Genomic DNA, 16,593 nt, shown 5'->3' on the forward strand with positions numbered 1-16,593 from the left:
CTGCTCCATTGTGTTTTCAGTTCAATTAAAACCAACCTCTGTTGAAACTGCTGGCGAACACCCTCTCCCTATCATTACAGTGGGTGTCTTTGGATTGGAATTTGGTACATGTGCACCACAAAGGGGTCACTAGGTATTTACAGTGGCGTACCTAGGGGGGGGGCGGGCCGCCCCGGGTACCAGCCCTGAGGGGGTGTTCCCGGCCTTGCCGCTCAGTCCCCCCCACGCCCGAAGGACCGCTCGCCCCACTGACCTTCCAGCACACCTATGAAGCAGCCCGCAGCAGGATCGCGACGTCAGCAATCCCTCAGCTGCTTGGGCGCTGCTTCCTGCGCCGCGGTCCCGTCCCTCCTCTGACGTCAGAGGAGGGGGCGGGACCGCGGCGCAGGAAGCAGCGCCCAAGCAGCTGAGGGATTGCTGACGTCGCGATCCTGCTGCGGGCTGCTTCATAGGTGTGCTGGAAGGTCAGTGGGGCGAGCGGTCCTTCGGGCGTGGGGGGGGCAGTAGCTTAAGGTAGCCCGGCGCAGGAAGCAGCTCCTAAGCAGCGCAAAGATAGCTGACGTCGCGATCCTGCTGCGGCTGCTTCATAGGTAGTGCGGGGAGGCCAGGGGGGCGAATGGTCCTTCGGGGTGGGTCGGGGCATCAGGCCTTCAGGATGGGGCGGGCGGGCGGGCAGGCAGGCAGACTTTCAAGGGGGAGGGGGGTGACAGGCAGGCAGGCCTTCAAGGGGGGGTGCAGGTCTTCGGGGGGGGGGGCGCAGACCTTCAAGGGGGTGCAGGCCTTCAAGGGGGGGACAGACAGGCAGGCCTTCAAGGGGGGGACAGGCCTACAAGGGGGGGGGGGGCAGGCCTACAAGGGGGGGGGACAGGCCTACAAGGGGGTGCAGGCCTACAAGGGGGGGGGACAGGCCTTCAAGGGGGGCCAGGCCTTCAGGGGGGGTGCATGCCTTCAGGGGGGGTGCCGACCTTCAAGGGGGTGCAGGCCTTCAAGGGGGGGACAGGCAGGCAGGCCTTCAAGTGGGGGGACAGGCCTTCGGGGGGGTGCAGGCCTTCGGGGGGGGGTGCAGACCTTCAAGGGGGTGCAGGCCTTCAAGGGGGGGACAGGCAGGCAGGCCTTCAAGGGGGGGACAGGCCTACAAGGGGGTGGGACAGGCCTTCAAGGGGGTGCAGGCCTTTGGGGGGGTGCCAACCTTCAAGGGGGGGGTGCAGGCCTTCAAGGGGGGGGACAGGCCTTCAAGGGGGGACAAGCAGGCAGGCCTTCAAGGGGTGACAGGCCTACAAGGGGGTGGGACAGGCCTTCAAGGGGGTGCAGGCCTTTGGGGGGGTGCCAACCTTCAAGGGGGGGGACAGGCCTTCAAGGGGGGACAAGCAGGCAGGCCTTCAAGGGGGGGTCAGGCCTTCAAGGGGGGGACAGGCCTACAAGGGGGTGGGACAGGCAGACCTTTAAGGGGGGACAGGCCTACAAGGGGGTGGGACAGGCAGACCTTTAAGGGGGGATAGGCCTTCAAGGGGGGACAAGCAGGCAGGCCTTCAAGGGGGGGTCAGGCCTTCAAGGGGGGGGGACAGGCCTTCGGGGGTGCAGGCCTTCGGGGTGGGTGCAGGCCTTCGGGGTGGGTGCAGGCCTTCGGGATGGGTGCAGGCCTTCAGGGGGGGACAGACCTTCGGGTGGGGGGTACAATCCTTCGGGGAGGGTGCAGGCCTTCAGGGGTGGGGTTTAGGCGTTCAGAGGGGGACAGACCTTCGGGTGGGAGGTAAAGTCCTTCGGGGGGTGCAGGTCTTCAGGGGTGGGGTGTAGCCCTTCTGAGGGGGGACAGACCTTCGGGGGAGGGGGGTCCTGGTGTAAAAGTACACAGAGGGAGAGAGGGAAGGGGGGGTTCAAAGATACGTGCATATGCCAGACTTTGGGGGTTAGAAATAATGGGTCTAAAAACAGAGGAGTGGGAGAGAGATGGTGCATAATGGGATTTAGGGAGGGAAGGAACAGAAAGGGAGAGAACTTGGAAACAGGGGATGGTGTGGAGGGGGGATAGAGATACTGGATAGGAGGATAGTTGGGAACAGAAAGGGAGAGATGGTGGATCCTGGGGTGGTGGGGAGTTGAGAAAAGGTGAATCTGTGGATGGAGACAAAAAAAAGGAAAGATGCCAGATCTCCGGGAGAGGGAAGGGAAACGGAAGGGGAGAACAGAGATGGCAGACGGATGGTTAGCACGGAGAAAGGAGACCCTGGCAAGCAAGACAACAAGAGCCTGGGACCAACAAGATTTGAATATTGATCAGAGAACAAAAGGTAGAAAAAATAATTTTATTTTCTGTTTTGTGATTACAATATGTTAGATTTGAAAAGTGTACATGAGACAGCTTGAAATGGGAACTTTTCTATTTTTGTGAATGGCAAGGCTGAGTTCAGTTAAAATATATGCTTTATAAGAAAATATAATAATGTGTTTTATAAAGTTTATAAGCATTGCTGGCATACTCGGTGAGGTGTTCCTAGTGTTGGTGGTGGTGGTAGCATGTCAGTGTGTTGAGAGGAAGAGGTAGTCTGGGAAATTCTGCTGAGTAAACTCTGGGCCCATTTCCACCCCCAGTTAGTCCACTCCACTCAACTGGTTCACACACTGAGTGGGTCTTTGGGTGTTATTTCTGGGTAGTTGTTTTAGAATCTCTTCCAGTGGTTTGTCAGTATCTCCTTCTGGTCCAAGGAAGGAAACTTTGTCAACCTTAGCATTGACCTTCAGAATATGTTTGTAACAGCGCTGCTTGTGTGGCATTAGGCTATGTAGTGATCGAAAGAAAAAAAACAGACCTTTGCACATTTTTGCACTATATGGTGGGTGTATGAGGAGATTCATTTCCTGCACAGTTAAGTCCATGTGAAGTTACCTTGTGCTGTATTTGACATCTAGCAAGGTCTCTGTTTGGAAGGAAAGATCTAAGCTTAAAAATGAAGTGGCCAGAAGTTATGTTAAAAGTAGATAGCGTAGCTGGTTTTAAGAAAGGTTTGGACAAATTCCTGGAGGAAAAGTCCATTGTCTGTTATTAAGACATGGGGGAAGCGTCTGCTTGCCCTGGATTGGTGCACTCAGCAGCAACAAATACTAGTTTTGGCTGGCTCTTTCCCCGCATTTCTCCTCTCTTCCCCACGATTTAATATCCAATTCAGGCAGTAAGTAAATGCATCGGCAGGGGGGGTCTGGTAAGTCTTGGGGGCTGGGGATGGAAGGTGAGAATCAGTTCTGTAGGCTATCAGAAATTTGCTTAATTATCTACTCACACAGAAAAGCAGTAAAGTCAATAGGTTCTCTGAGTGGGAACAACCTGTTTGATCTTGCACTCTTGTGATTGACCAATTGTTTATCACTGTTTAATTTATCACATTGATTAATTTGAGCACACCTGAGGTGTCCTATGATGGTGTGCACTGCAGGCAGAGGAGCCTTATTGTGTAAAGCACTGGAGAATTCTCTCCTCTCGCTTACCTCTCACGCTGAGGACACCCTGCTTCAGTATAATCATTTATATGATTTATCTTATAAACATTATTACGTGGTCTTTTCCTCAAGTGCTGAGACATCAGGTTGTTCCCACTTGGAGAACCTATTGACTTTTACTGCTTTTCTGTGTGGCTTTAACATTTTTGCTATTCAGTATACCTAAACTATTATTCAGTAGAAAAAATATGGTTTGTTCAATCAAATCCTGTGTGGACATTGGACTTCTATGAGTGAATGTTCTGCTTGATTGAACAAACTAAATTTTTTCTACTGAATAATAGTCTAGGTACAATGAAAGTAAATAGCAAAAATGTTTGAGTAGATAATTAAGGAAATCTTTTTCATATTGCTTGCTTATGGACTGGGAAAAAAGACTGTTCAAGCAAATGTCTCCAGAACTGCTTTAATGGAAAAATGTGATTTTTTTTTTTTAAGTACTTTGTGAAATTTATTGTTGTTGTTAAATTTATTGTTATACTTTGTTTAAACTTAAAAAGCGGTGTCATTAACAGTGAATCTAATCGAAAAATCGATTCAACAGGGTGAATCGAATCGAATGAAATATTTTTCTCTGAATCGGGCAGCACTATTGGCTACCATGAGAATGGGCTACTGGGCATGATGGACCATTGGTGTGACCCAGTTAGGCTATTCTTATGTTATGTTCTCATCTGTAGGGGCCTTTGTTTTCACTTCTTATTTTAATGTATTTTTTTCCTGGGAACTTATCAGTGTTTTTTTATAATGGGAACAAAAATGGAAGAGAATTAATGTGTGTGGAATGGGGGGGTAACTAATTTCTTCAGCTAAATAATTCAATCCACTTCAAACAGACATAGGAGAACTCACGCACCATTCACACACCCTCCAACCAAAAACGTCAAAAGAAAAAAACTGTTCGACAACCTCCTAGCCATTCGAGCTGCAACACTTGACCCCCAACTCTACAACCTATTGACCTCGACCACAAACTACAAAACCTTAAAAAAAGAAATAAAAACCCTTCTATTCAAAAAACACATAAAACCAAACTAACATAATCAGAACTGTCCCAAGCATCACCTGCAACTACTCCATATGTACTTCTGATGTCATGACAATTCCGACATAATTTATGTTATGTTATGTTTGGAATAATGGTTACATAAATGAGGTTCAATAAAAGAAAATTTTCACTGCCTGTTTCTATTCTGACCATTTATTCCATTTCATGGTTATTGCAAAAAAAAAAAAAAAAAACATTTTTCCATGAGGGGGGGGGGGGGGGTGTCAAAAAATGATGGGCCCCGGGTGCCACATACCCTAGGTACGCCACTGGGTATTGATGTTGTGCAAATGGATGAAACTTGGGCTTTTGCACTCCTTCCTCTCTTTCCCTCACCACCACTTCAGAAGGCCTACAAAGGTTAATGATCTATAAATTATTTTTGTTATTTGCCCTAACTGTTTCAACCAGAGCTAGAATATGGTGCCAAGAACGCATTTTCCCTATTTTATACCTTCCCCAAAACGTACCAAGGAGGCCTTTACTAAAGGTTTTCTTCACTTGTGTGCCTATGAGGCCCTTAGTTTAGTCACTGCTATGATGGTCTTCTTCCACAATCCTGCAATTAAGGGCCAAACTCAAGCAAAGACCATTGCTCCCTCTCCTTGGTCGATGTGAACATTGCATTTACTGCATTCGCGTCCTGAGTTCCAATCTGAAGTCCAGAAGACCTGACTCGGAGGATGAAGCCAGGGACCCACTGCACGGCAGTGCTCATCATTTGCCACCTGAGCTGGCTGATCTGTGATTCCAACTATGGTAGTAAAATAGGTTACCATCCAGATAAAATAAATCTATGAGTTGCCCTGATTGGGTGAAAGGAAAAATGGACATCTGCCAACCATAGGAGTTAGTTCTATGGTTGCTGTGGGTATTTGTTTAATACTGGGCATGGTCAAACTTCTTGAAGATGTCCAGGGAGAGGCAATTTCCATTTAATTTAACATTACCTATAATCAATAATAATAAAACGCTAGAGCGCACATGCGCTCTCAAAAATTTGTGAGTCCTGGTGCCGTGAGGTGTGCTTCTGTGGCAACATTCTAATTGACACCTCACTGCGCTTGCAGGGGCTGGAGGCGCGTGCGTGCGACTGTGCTCTCTCCAAACCTCCCGGCTCCAGCAGCATAGGAAGCACCAGTGGCAGCAACCGAGTGGTGGACAGCAGCCCCGCTCCGGCCGTTGACCTTCCACAAACCTCCCAGCTCCAGTGGCATAGTCAGCACTATAAACACGCTGCTTCGCGCCCTTCTACTGCCGATTTCCTCTGCCGTGTCTCTGATGACATCATCGGAGACAGACGCAGCAGAGGAAATCGGCAGTAGAAGGCCGCGAAGCAGCGTGTTTAAAGTGCTGCCTACGCGGCTGGAGCCCCGAGGTTTGTCGGCGGTGGAAAGATCAGGAGCAGGCCAGATCGAGCAGGACAATGGCAGTAAAAGAAGGGGGAGGGGCCGAACGGAGCAGGTAAGAGAAGGGAAAGGGGGGGGTGGGGGAAAATGCTGCTACTGCTTCTGCACAGGAAAGGGGGGGATAGGAGGGAAATGCTGTTGCTGCTGCATAAGGAAGTGGGATGGAAATGCTGCTGCACAGGGAAATGGGGAAAAATGACAGACAGACAGCGGGAGGGAGGGAGACAGAAAGAAAGAAAGAAAGGCACAGGGGCAAAGGGACAGAAAGACAGACAGAAAAAGGGGGCCAGAGAGAGAGTCAGCGGGAGAGGGAAAGGGGGCTGCTTTGGGGGGGAGGGGTGTACTTGGGGTAAACAGCTTTGCTCTGGGGGGAAGACAGAAGGGGCCATGGAGAGACAGGGAGAGGGAAAGGGGGCTGCTTTGGGGGGAGAAGTGTGCTGGGGGAGACAGAAGGGGCCATGGAGAGATAGGGAAAGGGGGCTGCTTTGGGGGGAGGTGTGCTGGGGACAGACAGCTTTGCTCTGGGGGGAGGGAAGACAGAAGAGGGCTATGGAGAGACATTTGGGGGGGAGGTGGGTGCTGGGGGCAGACAGCTTTGCTCGGGGGGAGGGTGAGACAGAAGGATACAGACAGCGGCCAAGGAGAGAGAGATAAAGAAACACAGACAGACAGACACATCTATTCTAGCACCCGTTAATGTAACGGGCTTAAAGACTAGTTTGGAATAATAGGCTCCAATAGCTGGCGACTCTATTAGACAGTTGCACAGGGACAGAATTTCACCCATCCCCCCTGGAAACTAATCCGTTCCCTCCCATATCCGCATGTAATCTCCTCCCGCACATAATCTCCTCCATCCCTGCCCATGCCTATAAAAAAAGGTAATTGTGTCAGGGGGGCAGGGCTGGAGGTCATACTCACCAATCATGCATGATGATTGGTGAGTGCAACCTCCCAGTCCTGCTTCCTGATCAGCGAGGAGATGGCTGCTGCGGCACAAGGAAAGGTTAGCTAGGCTGGCCTGGCACTATACTTCTGCAGGAACCCCACAGGACCTACGTCCATCCTTGAAGGATTCCCGTGGTAACCATAGAATTCCTGTTAACCTTGCTCCCATGCAACTCTCTAGACTCTATCAGGATGGTGTGGAAAGCTCATAGGCACCATCTTCCCCGACTAATATCATAGTCTGGTCCAGTCAAACTATCCCTGTCCACAATGAATCCATCTTTTACAAGACTGTCAAGCTATAACTTTACTAAATAAATAAATAAATAAATAAATAAAAGTAGTAGTCATGCTATCTTTTGCTATGCAACGGAAAACAAACACGGTTAGTGCCACGTTCACTGCCATTAAAGTTCATAGGAATCTGAGTTAGTCAGAGCAAAATTCCAGGAGGGAAAAAATGTGTAAAAGTTACTAAAACAGTAATGAATTTCACTGTCAGAAAAGTATAGATTAAATCATGAGAAGACCAGAGCTCTAATCTTTAGTCAGACAGACCTTGTCCAAATGCCACAGCAAGTTTCTAAGGCAAGTCTATACTAAAATAGTTAATTCTCTGTGTATTTTAGGTGTTATTATAGAGGAAAAATTAAGCTTTCACTTGCACATATCCTCACTAATGCAGAAATGTTCTTTTTTTAAGTTCATAAAAAGATTCGCTCAGTATGTTCACTCTTCGACCAAATCTCACTACACATACTACTTCATTCACTAGTCCTTAGTCATTCAGTGCCTAACTTAATTGGCAAAATACCCTTAAAAGCCTCAATAATTGGTAAAAAAATAATAATAATTGGGCGATAGCACCTATCGCACGGCGCTTAGCAGCGCCTAAGGGCATTTCTATGGGCAGAGCATGACTTAGGCACTTCTAAGTGCGATGCTTCAAAAATTTAGGTGCCTGAAATGTAGGCCTTTAAAGCCCTAGCCTACATTTCAGGTGTCCAAGTTTTTACATAAACACTGCTAGCAACGATTTTGTAAATGTTGCCTAAGTGTGACCGACACACTGCCGGTGCTATTTTTTAAAGTGCCGTTTATAGAATCAGCTCCTTAGGTTCCTGCAATGCTCTTTTTCAGGGAATATGCTTGACCAAAAGGAAACGTCTTCCACTTATTTAGAACACAGTTGTCAACCACCTTACAGGAGCTAAACAAAGGGATCACACAATACCACTAGCTACCTGTCTCCACATTTCTTATAAAATTCTCACACTGGTTCCATCAAATCCATCATACAGGCTTTCCCCTATTTCTGTTCCATTGATTAATTTCATACACACCTTCATTCATCCTGAGATAATGATATCATCAACTTTTGATCTCTCATTTAGACAAAATAAGATTTGACATAATTTGCTCCTCTATTCTCAGCATCATTGCTCCAACACTGTGGAACAATTTACTCACCTTCTTATGGTTGGAGCTTTCCTTTAAGAAATCATTTAAAGTACGTATGCCTGCAGCCAATGTTTCCAGAGGATCTTAGACTCGCCAGTTTGAATCTTGGAGTTTAACCATTGAGATTGACACATGGATTGTTGTATTGGAATAGGTGTTAAATTATTAATACATTTTAGGGTATTCCAGGTGGCACAAAGAATACTACTGTCCTTGTATATTCTAGGTAACTTAATACTCAAGACATGGCACAAACGCAATGGGGACAATAGATGAGTTTCTAATATCAGCCATTCCGGAAGATGCTCCATGATTTCAGGAATGATCCAATACATACCTTGACGCATAATGAAAGTTGCTAATAATCCTAAGAATGAGTGCAGGGTACCAGCATGGAATTCTACTGTAAACTACATCCTTTCAATTACTCCTATCAAAACTTTCTCAGCTGGAATTGAAACTTTTTTTTCCTTTTCTTCATCATCTCCTGGGCAGCAATATAAGTATTGCAAACTGCTTAGACGGTATCACTGATATGCGGTACAATATGAAATAAACTTGGAATTTGAAGCTATAGCTACTGCTAGTAACAATGAAATTTAAGAAAACCAAGAATACAAATGATTAAGGTAACTCAATGATATGCAACAAGTTTCTTGTCATGAGGCTAATCTCCAACTCTGTTCCACTCGGAGCCTAAGTCTGGGGACTATTTTATTTATTTTTATGTAAATAAGGCCCTTGAGACATTCTTTCAGTTTACTAAATGTAGGCCTAAATTAATCATTTAATGTAATGACGTGCATGTGACCCAGGTATCACTACCTGACCTATCCTAAAAGATATTTTTTTCTGCACTTCCCATTCATAGGGTTACCAATGGCTCCAGAAAATGGAGGATGGATTGAGACATCCAGGTTTTACTTCCATTGCTTTCAATAGAAGTAAAACCCAGATGTCTCAATCTGTTCTCCTTTTTCTGGAGCCATATGGTAACCCTAGTCATACAAGCTCTGGTAACAGCATGGCTTAATATATGCCTATGAATTTTCTAAGATGACTCCCTAAAAACAGAATCAGGGGAGCAGATAGGTTGTCATAAGTGAGTGTTTTGCAGAGAAAAGGGTCGTTTATCTCTTTTCTGCCACCCAGAAGCAAGCAGAGCGCAGCAGCCTGTAGTCCCAGGTCTTGTGAGCATTGGGCCCTGAGGTACCACTCTGACTAGGGTTACCAGATGTCTGGATTTACCTGGAAAAGTCCTCTTTTTAGAGGACTGTCCAGGCATCTGGACGGCTTTTCAAAACCCAGCCCTTTGTCCGGGTTTTGAAAAGCGTCGAGATTGGGGCAGCGTCTGGAGGACATCTGCACATGTGCGGATGCAATGCAGTGATGTCACAAACATGCATGTGATGCAATCACGTTGCATCCGTGCACACAGATGTCTTCCAGACATGGCTGCGAAGAGACAAGGTTTGTGTGGGGCTGGGCTGGGGTGGGCGGAACAAAGCAGGGCTGTAGGTGGAACTGAGCAGGGCCAGGGGCTGAATGGGACGGGGCCTCAAATCCTTTTTTTTAAGCAAAAATCTGACAACCCTAAGGGGTTCACTAAGCAAACCAATCGTGTACCGATCGGTTTGCGACCCCTTTGTGACCCGATTTTCCTCCAACCCGATTCACTAACCTCTGTGCTGATCCGATTCCGATCCATGCATGCAAATGAGGGGGGAACGGTATGCAAATGTAGGCAGGCAGCGATTCAATAAAAAAATGAGGGACACCGACTGGGCTGACCAATCAAAAAATAAGCGACTGCAGAGGCCCAGTCGCTCAGGTCCTTTCTGACTGCCCTGCCTTTTGCCGCCCTGACTCTCTGCCCAGATAAAGCAGGTTAAAACCACGAGCTTGCGAAGAAAAAAAAAATGCATAAAAACAGTAGAACAGCACACGTCGGGGCGAGTAAAAAAAAGGAAAAAAAAAATGGACAGCAAAAGCACACGTAGACCATCTACAGGCAAAGTAGATGGTCTGTGCATGCGTCAGGATCGCTACCCAGCGAACCGTGTTGCCGGATGGGGGCGTGCCTCCGATCGCCTCTATTTGCATGAGAATGGTTGCCTCCAATCGCCCAGGGATCGTAAGATTAGTGAATCTAGCCCTAACCCTGATCTAAAGGAATAGAGAAGTTCTCTAGAGAAAGATGAGAGATCCACAAGATGAGAAACTTACCAGAAATAAAGTTTGCGCTCTTGCTTTTCTTTGTTGTCTAACTCATAACTGACAGAGCAAGCTCCAGTATCAAAAGGGGTAAGGCGCAGGATAAGGCTGTACCCAGAGAAAAGGGGAAGTACTGAGAAGTGTTTCAGCTCCAGCCACTAAGCTGCAGGGCTGTCCAGAAGACCACCAAGGAAGGAGGTGCAGCCTTGATAGAAACCAGGTTGTGGCATATATGAGCACAAAATACAAATTAAAGCGTGTACTTCATAGCAACAATAAGCATGCAATGATATAGTGCTCCCAAGAAACTGCAGTCACCCTCTTCAAAGCATCAGCGCCAACATTTTTAAAGTCCCTTCAATTTTATATGAGCTTAACATCGTTTTGTCCTTACAAACCAAATTGAAAAAGAATGTTGACAAAGGATATTATGCACAAGGGAAACAATTTGAAGCTAGGGGTTGACTTGAATTTTTCTAGATTTTAATGAAGCTGGCAGAAACATTTGCATTCTTTGAATGCACCTTAAGAGGGGGGGGGGTGTCATATAATAGCTTGAATAATAATTCAGATTATAATACTACAGCTCATGCAGAACTGCCACTTTTTTAATATATTGCCTTGATTGATCAAGAGAGAATTACAGGAAATGCTTTGCATGTCTTGGGAGTGTAACAATAGGATTACATTACACAAAGAAAGCTGTTTGATGGTGGCTGGGAGACCTCTGGGAAGGAATCTGAAAAACTGGGGAGATTCTAGTTTCTAGCCCCAGCTGTGAAACCTTTGAGAGCTTATTTTACAGATAAAGGGGCATCAGCTTTAAGTACTTCACTTTTCTTGGGTCACAGGCGCTCATAATTACAGAAGGCAGAGAGCTAAGACTGATGAGGAGTGCTGGGTGGTAAGAAAGTTCTGATCATTTTTCCTGGTGAAGTTTAAACGCATCGAATGAATACTTGAGTGCATGCTGTATATTGGACTCACACTGTTGGTCTATTTGAGTGTACATCAATTGGCACCTAAATATTTACAAGATTGTGCTTTATCTTATGTACCTTCTCATACATTATGCTCAGCTGAGCACTCTGACTTGATTATACAACACGAAAAAAAGTTGCATTTGGAAACAAGAACGAGGGTCTTCTCCTGTGTGGGCCCCACTGAATGGAACAAACTTCCAGGCTATATTAGACAGCAGAAAGTCTTGTGTAATTTTAAGAAATTATTGTAACGTCATTGATTTTGTAAGATAAAGTATGGTTATTGATGTTTTTTTATATTAGATGAATGATTTATTTTACATGTTGTTTGTATATTCAGTGGCGTAGCAAGGGTAGGGAGTGCCAGCCCCCTCTCCCCCCCCCCCCCGACATGTGTGTGCCCTCCCTTCCCAAAATCCCTGGACCACTGAGAACCCTATGGAAATACATCACTAGGAGCTCATTAGTATTTAAATGAACTCTCTTAACGATATACAAAAGAACCCCCCCCCTCATTTTCCAGTAGCTAATTATCAGAAGCTCTGGAGCTGCCAGTAACTGTTATGCTTGTATTGTGCACACACAACACAGGCACAACGGCATTAACAAAAAACAAACAAACCGCAGCCCTGCTGGCAAGGGGGCCCAAAATCTAGACCCCCCTGACAGCCCCCCTGACACCAAGTCCCCCTTCGCTATCCCTGACCACTCCCATCACCTCAAAATAAAATCCTGGTAGCCTGGGGGGGGGGAGGTCGGTTCAGGTTGAATCAGATCAGGGCAGACCCCCCCCCAGCTCGAGGCTCCTCCACCACCAACACCGCCCCCGGTACCTTTTGTCGAATATCAGGCAGGAGGGATGCCTACTCCTTCCTGCTTTGAAGGGCTGCCTCTTCAAAATGCACTGGGAGGGGCCTAAGGTCCTGATCGGTTCAGATGCCTAAGGCCCCTCCCCTGGGGAGAGGCCTTAGGTGCCTGATCCAATCGGGGCCTTAGGCCCCTCCCAGTGCATCACTGGTAGGCACTGGGAGGGACTTAAGGCCTGATTGGTTCAGGCATCTAAGGTTCTTCACTCAGAGAGGGACCTTATACATCTTAGCCAATCACGACCTTAGGCCCCTCCCAGTGCATCCCTGGGGAATCAGAAGGCAGGAGCTTGGTGTCTGGGGTTTTGGGGGCTTGGTGGGGGGTGTTATGGGTTCCCGGTTTTGGGATCATGCGACTTCTTTATTTTTTTTATGGACGCATCTATGTGAGCACAACAGCTGCTTCCTTTAAAAATAAAAAAGTGGCCCCTTCCTGCCTGTTGAGCTGATTGGGGAAGGGAATCCCCAATCAGATAAGCTGGCAAGATTTCCCTGATGCAACAAAAAGCAAAAAAAGGTCCAACCTAATCTGCAAAAAAACACCAACCAGGAACAAACCATACAAAACAGCAGACTGTGTACAAGATGCAGGCAAAATTTATTGTGACAAGATTTAAAATATATATAAAACCCTTTTACCAATCAAGAGTCCCTTGATTGGTAAAAGGGTTTTATATATATTTTAAATCTTGTCACAAGATTTCCCTGATGCCATTGCAGCTTTGGGGAGTCCCCTATGAATCACTTTCAGGTCACGGGGCGAGGAAGTGATGTCAGAGGAAAATTCAGCGCTGGCGCAAGGAGCATGCTGCTGAAGCCACTCGCGCTGGCGAAGATTTAGAGGTACGTGGGGAGGGAGAGCACAAGTGTGGAATGGGGGTGGGAAGGAGCAGGGGGGCGCCTCCTACCCTCACTACGTCACTGGTAGGGAGTACATTTATTTTGAGAATGATTAAAACATGGGTATTGTTGAACATGTGACTAGAGAATAAGAATTACATGCAGCCTCAAAAAGATGGGATTTTAGGCTGGATCTGAATAAGGCTAAACATAGCTTGAGGCACAGACTCAAAAGCCTATTCCAGGCATATAGCACAGGAAGATGGAAGGAATGGAGTCTGCAGTTGGCAGTGGAAAAGGGTAGACATGGGTAATGAATGAAGTTCCCAGGATGGGGTGTAAAAGAGGGTTCATAGACAAGTCGGCGAAAGACAAAGGCGCGCGCCGACAACTGAGCGCAAGATGGAGGCGCGCGCCGAAGAAAATTACAGTTTTTAGGGGCTCCGACGGGGGTTTTTGTTGGGGAGCCCCCCCTCAGTTTACTTAATAGAGATCGCGCCGGCGTTGTGGGGGGTTTGGGGGGTTGTAACCCTCCACATTTACTGTAAACGTAACTTTTTCCCTAAAAACAGGGAAAAAGTGAAGTTTTCAGTAAAATGTGGGGGGTTACAACCTCCCACACCCCCCACAATGCCCCCACAATGTGGCGCAATCTCTATTAAGTAAAGTGGGGTGGGGTGGGGTGGGGTGGGGTTTCCCCCCCCCGCCCCCCCGTCGGAACCGTAAAAACAGTAATTTTGTGCGGCGTGCGCCTCCGCGCTGTGCTCAATTGTCTGCGCGCGCCTTTGTCCCAGCGCACTTTTGACCTGACACCAAGAGAGGAGTGATGCTTCAGAGCTGCAGAATAGATGCACTTGTACACCAGTAAGAGAAATTTGAACTGTATGTAGAAACAGATAGGGAGACAATGAAGTGACTTGAAGAGAGGGACGATGTGAGTGCAGCAACACTGGCAGAAGCTGTACAGCAGAAGATGGAAGAGGAGAGAGATGGTTTAGTGGGAGACCTGTAAGAAGTAAGTGGCAGTAACTTAAGCGGGAGATTAACGAGAGCGTAGATTAGGTTTTTAGTACTGTGCTCAGATAGGAAGGGATGAATTTGGGTGAGAGCCCAGTTGGGTTTTTAAGATTTACACCATGAATTCTATTTGCATACAATGGAAGTTGTAAATGCAAATCAATCTCATCCATATTCATGGTGGAAAACTTGGCTGGGTAGTGGCCTCGAGGACCATGGTTGCCCACCCCTGGTACAGAGAAACAAATTTAGCAGTCTGTTGGATGTGAGCGGAGAAATAGAGAAAGGAATCAAAGATGACCCAAAGGTTACGAACTAGGAGACAGGGAGGATGAAACAGAGAATTTGGTGTGTAGGGAGTGGGGTGATAAGTTCAATCTTGGTCATGTTTAGTTTTAGATGACAGAAAGACATCCAGGCAGCAGTGTCAGACAGGCAGGCTGAGATCTGGGCCTGAATTCCTGCTTAAATTTCTGGTATAGAGAGGTAGATCTGGGGTTCATCAGAATAAAGATGATACAGCATCAGATCATTTTCACTGCAAATACGGGGTGCCCCAAGGTTCCATTCTCTCACCTCTGTTCAATATTTTCCTCGCCCCACTCCTAACTCTTTGTCAGTCTGTCGGGTTTTCAGCATTTGCCTATGCAAACGACATTCAACTGATTCATCCCATAAACCCGGAAATCCTTGAGGGAGTAGAGGCTATTAATCAAAAACTAGAGCTAATTAGATCCTGGCTGAATGAGAACAAGTTATCATGAAATATCCCTAAAACAAACGTCATGATCTTCCCTTGGAAAAAAAGGGATTACTTTATGTGCCCCACTATCATTACATAACGTCCCTTTGAAATGCAGTGCATCTATAAAAATCTTAGGCGTCATATTTGATAGTAGCGTGGTTAAATCCTGCTTCTTCAAACTAAGAATGATTCAATCAATCTCAAAATTTTTGGAACCTAAATCATTAAACATTTTGATTCACTCATTGATTATTTCAAAAATAGACTATTGTAACAGTTTATTCACGGGAATCACACAAAAAGAAATTAGGCACTTACAGATAATCCAAAATGCAGCCATCAAACTTATCACAAACGATATGAAATTCGATCGCGTAACTCCGCTACTATTTAAAGCACACTGGCTTCCTATAAAACAAAGGATTTCATATAAAATTTCATTGCTGACCTTTAAAGCATTACAATCCAAACTCTCCCAAATCATCGAAAAGTACCTTATCCCCTATATGAACGTTCTCGTGCCCTCAGATCCTCACACTTTGGCCTACTAATGATTCCATCCTTAAGAATAATTGGCACCAAACAGCACAAAATTTTTTCCATAGTCGCCCCTTAGCTCCAGAACACTCTACCAGAGGTTATCCACGAAAAAAAAAAATTTTGATCGCTTTAAGGGCCTTCTCAAATGTCACCTATTTAAGGAAGCTTTCAACCCTTAAACTTAGATTCTCCTTACAAACTTTCAGAATCCCCCCTTTTAAGATTTTCAGCTTCTTCCTCTTTTTTTCCCCTCTTTCCTGAACTTCCATATCCCAACTCCTTTCGTCTTTCCCTTAAGTGTTTCTCTTTCCTATCTCAAAATTGTATTTCCCTAATTACCTTCCGTGTCTCATTTGTCCGTTTGTATTGTCTAGGTTTTTCTTAATTTTTTTTTTAAACTAGAAAAATTGTTTATTTCTTTGTTAGTCAAATGACCTATTTTTAATTGCATCTCGTTTAGTAGTTTTTGATAAGCGAATGTATCAAATTTTTAATAAAAGCTTGAAACTTGAACTTGAAAAGCTTGATACTGAAAACCAGGGGAGATCAGAGCACCAAAGGAATCAGTACAGAAAGAGTGACGAGAAGGTCCCAAGACAGAATCCTGAGGTACATTGAGTAACAATGGGGTAGTAGTGGAGGAGAGTCCACCAGAGCACTTGTACTAAAAGTGGGATGGAAGAGATAAGAAAGCAAAGATAGAACAGAGCCCTGAAATCCAAGGAAGGGCAGCATATCAAGGAGTTGGTGATCAATGGTATCAAAACCAGCTCTGCCCCTGGATGTCCTTCTTGCATTACTCTCTGCATAGATCAAGGGCACTGTTACAAATAACTGACATTTATTTATTTTATTTATTTATTTATTCGATTTTTAGCCCGTCCTCCCAAAAGAGCCCAGAACGGGTTACAAAGTACATCCATAATAATCCAGACAGAGCAGAGATGACATTTTACATAAATTACAATATAGATGACAGTTTACATAAATTACAATATAGACATGACAATAAAACATATGTACTAAGTAG

The 16,593-nt window shown here is 45.9% G+C and overlaps 1 protein-coding gene across 5 annotated transcripts in view; it reads right to left on the reverse strand.

Moving 5' to 3' along the window:
• The window catches only part of CREB5 (cAMP responsive element binding protein 5), a 786,358-nt gene that overhangs the window by 251,557 nt on the left and 518,208 nt on the right, over nt 1–16,593 (reverse strand). The window lies entirely within an intron of this gene.

The sequence above is a fragment of the Geotrypetes seraphini genome, chromosome 2 (assembly GCF_902459505.1).
Source record: "Geotrypetes seraphini chromosome 2, aGeoSer1.1, whole genome shotgun sequence".
NCBI lineage: Eukaryota > Metazoa > Chordata > Amphibia > Gymnophiona > Dermophiidae > Geotrypetes > Geotrypetes seraphini.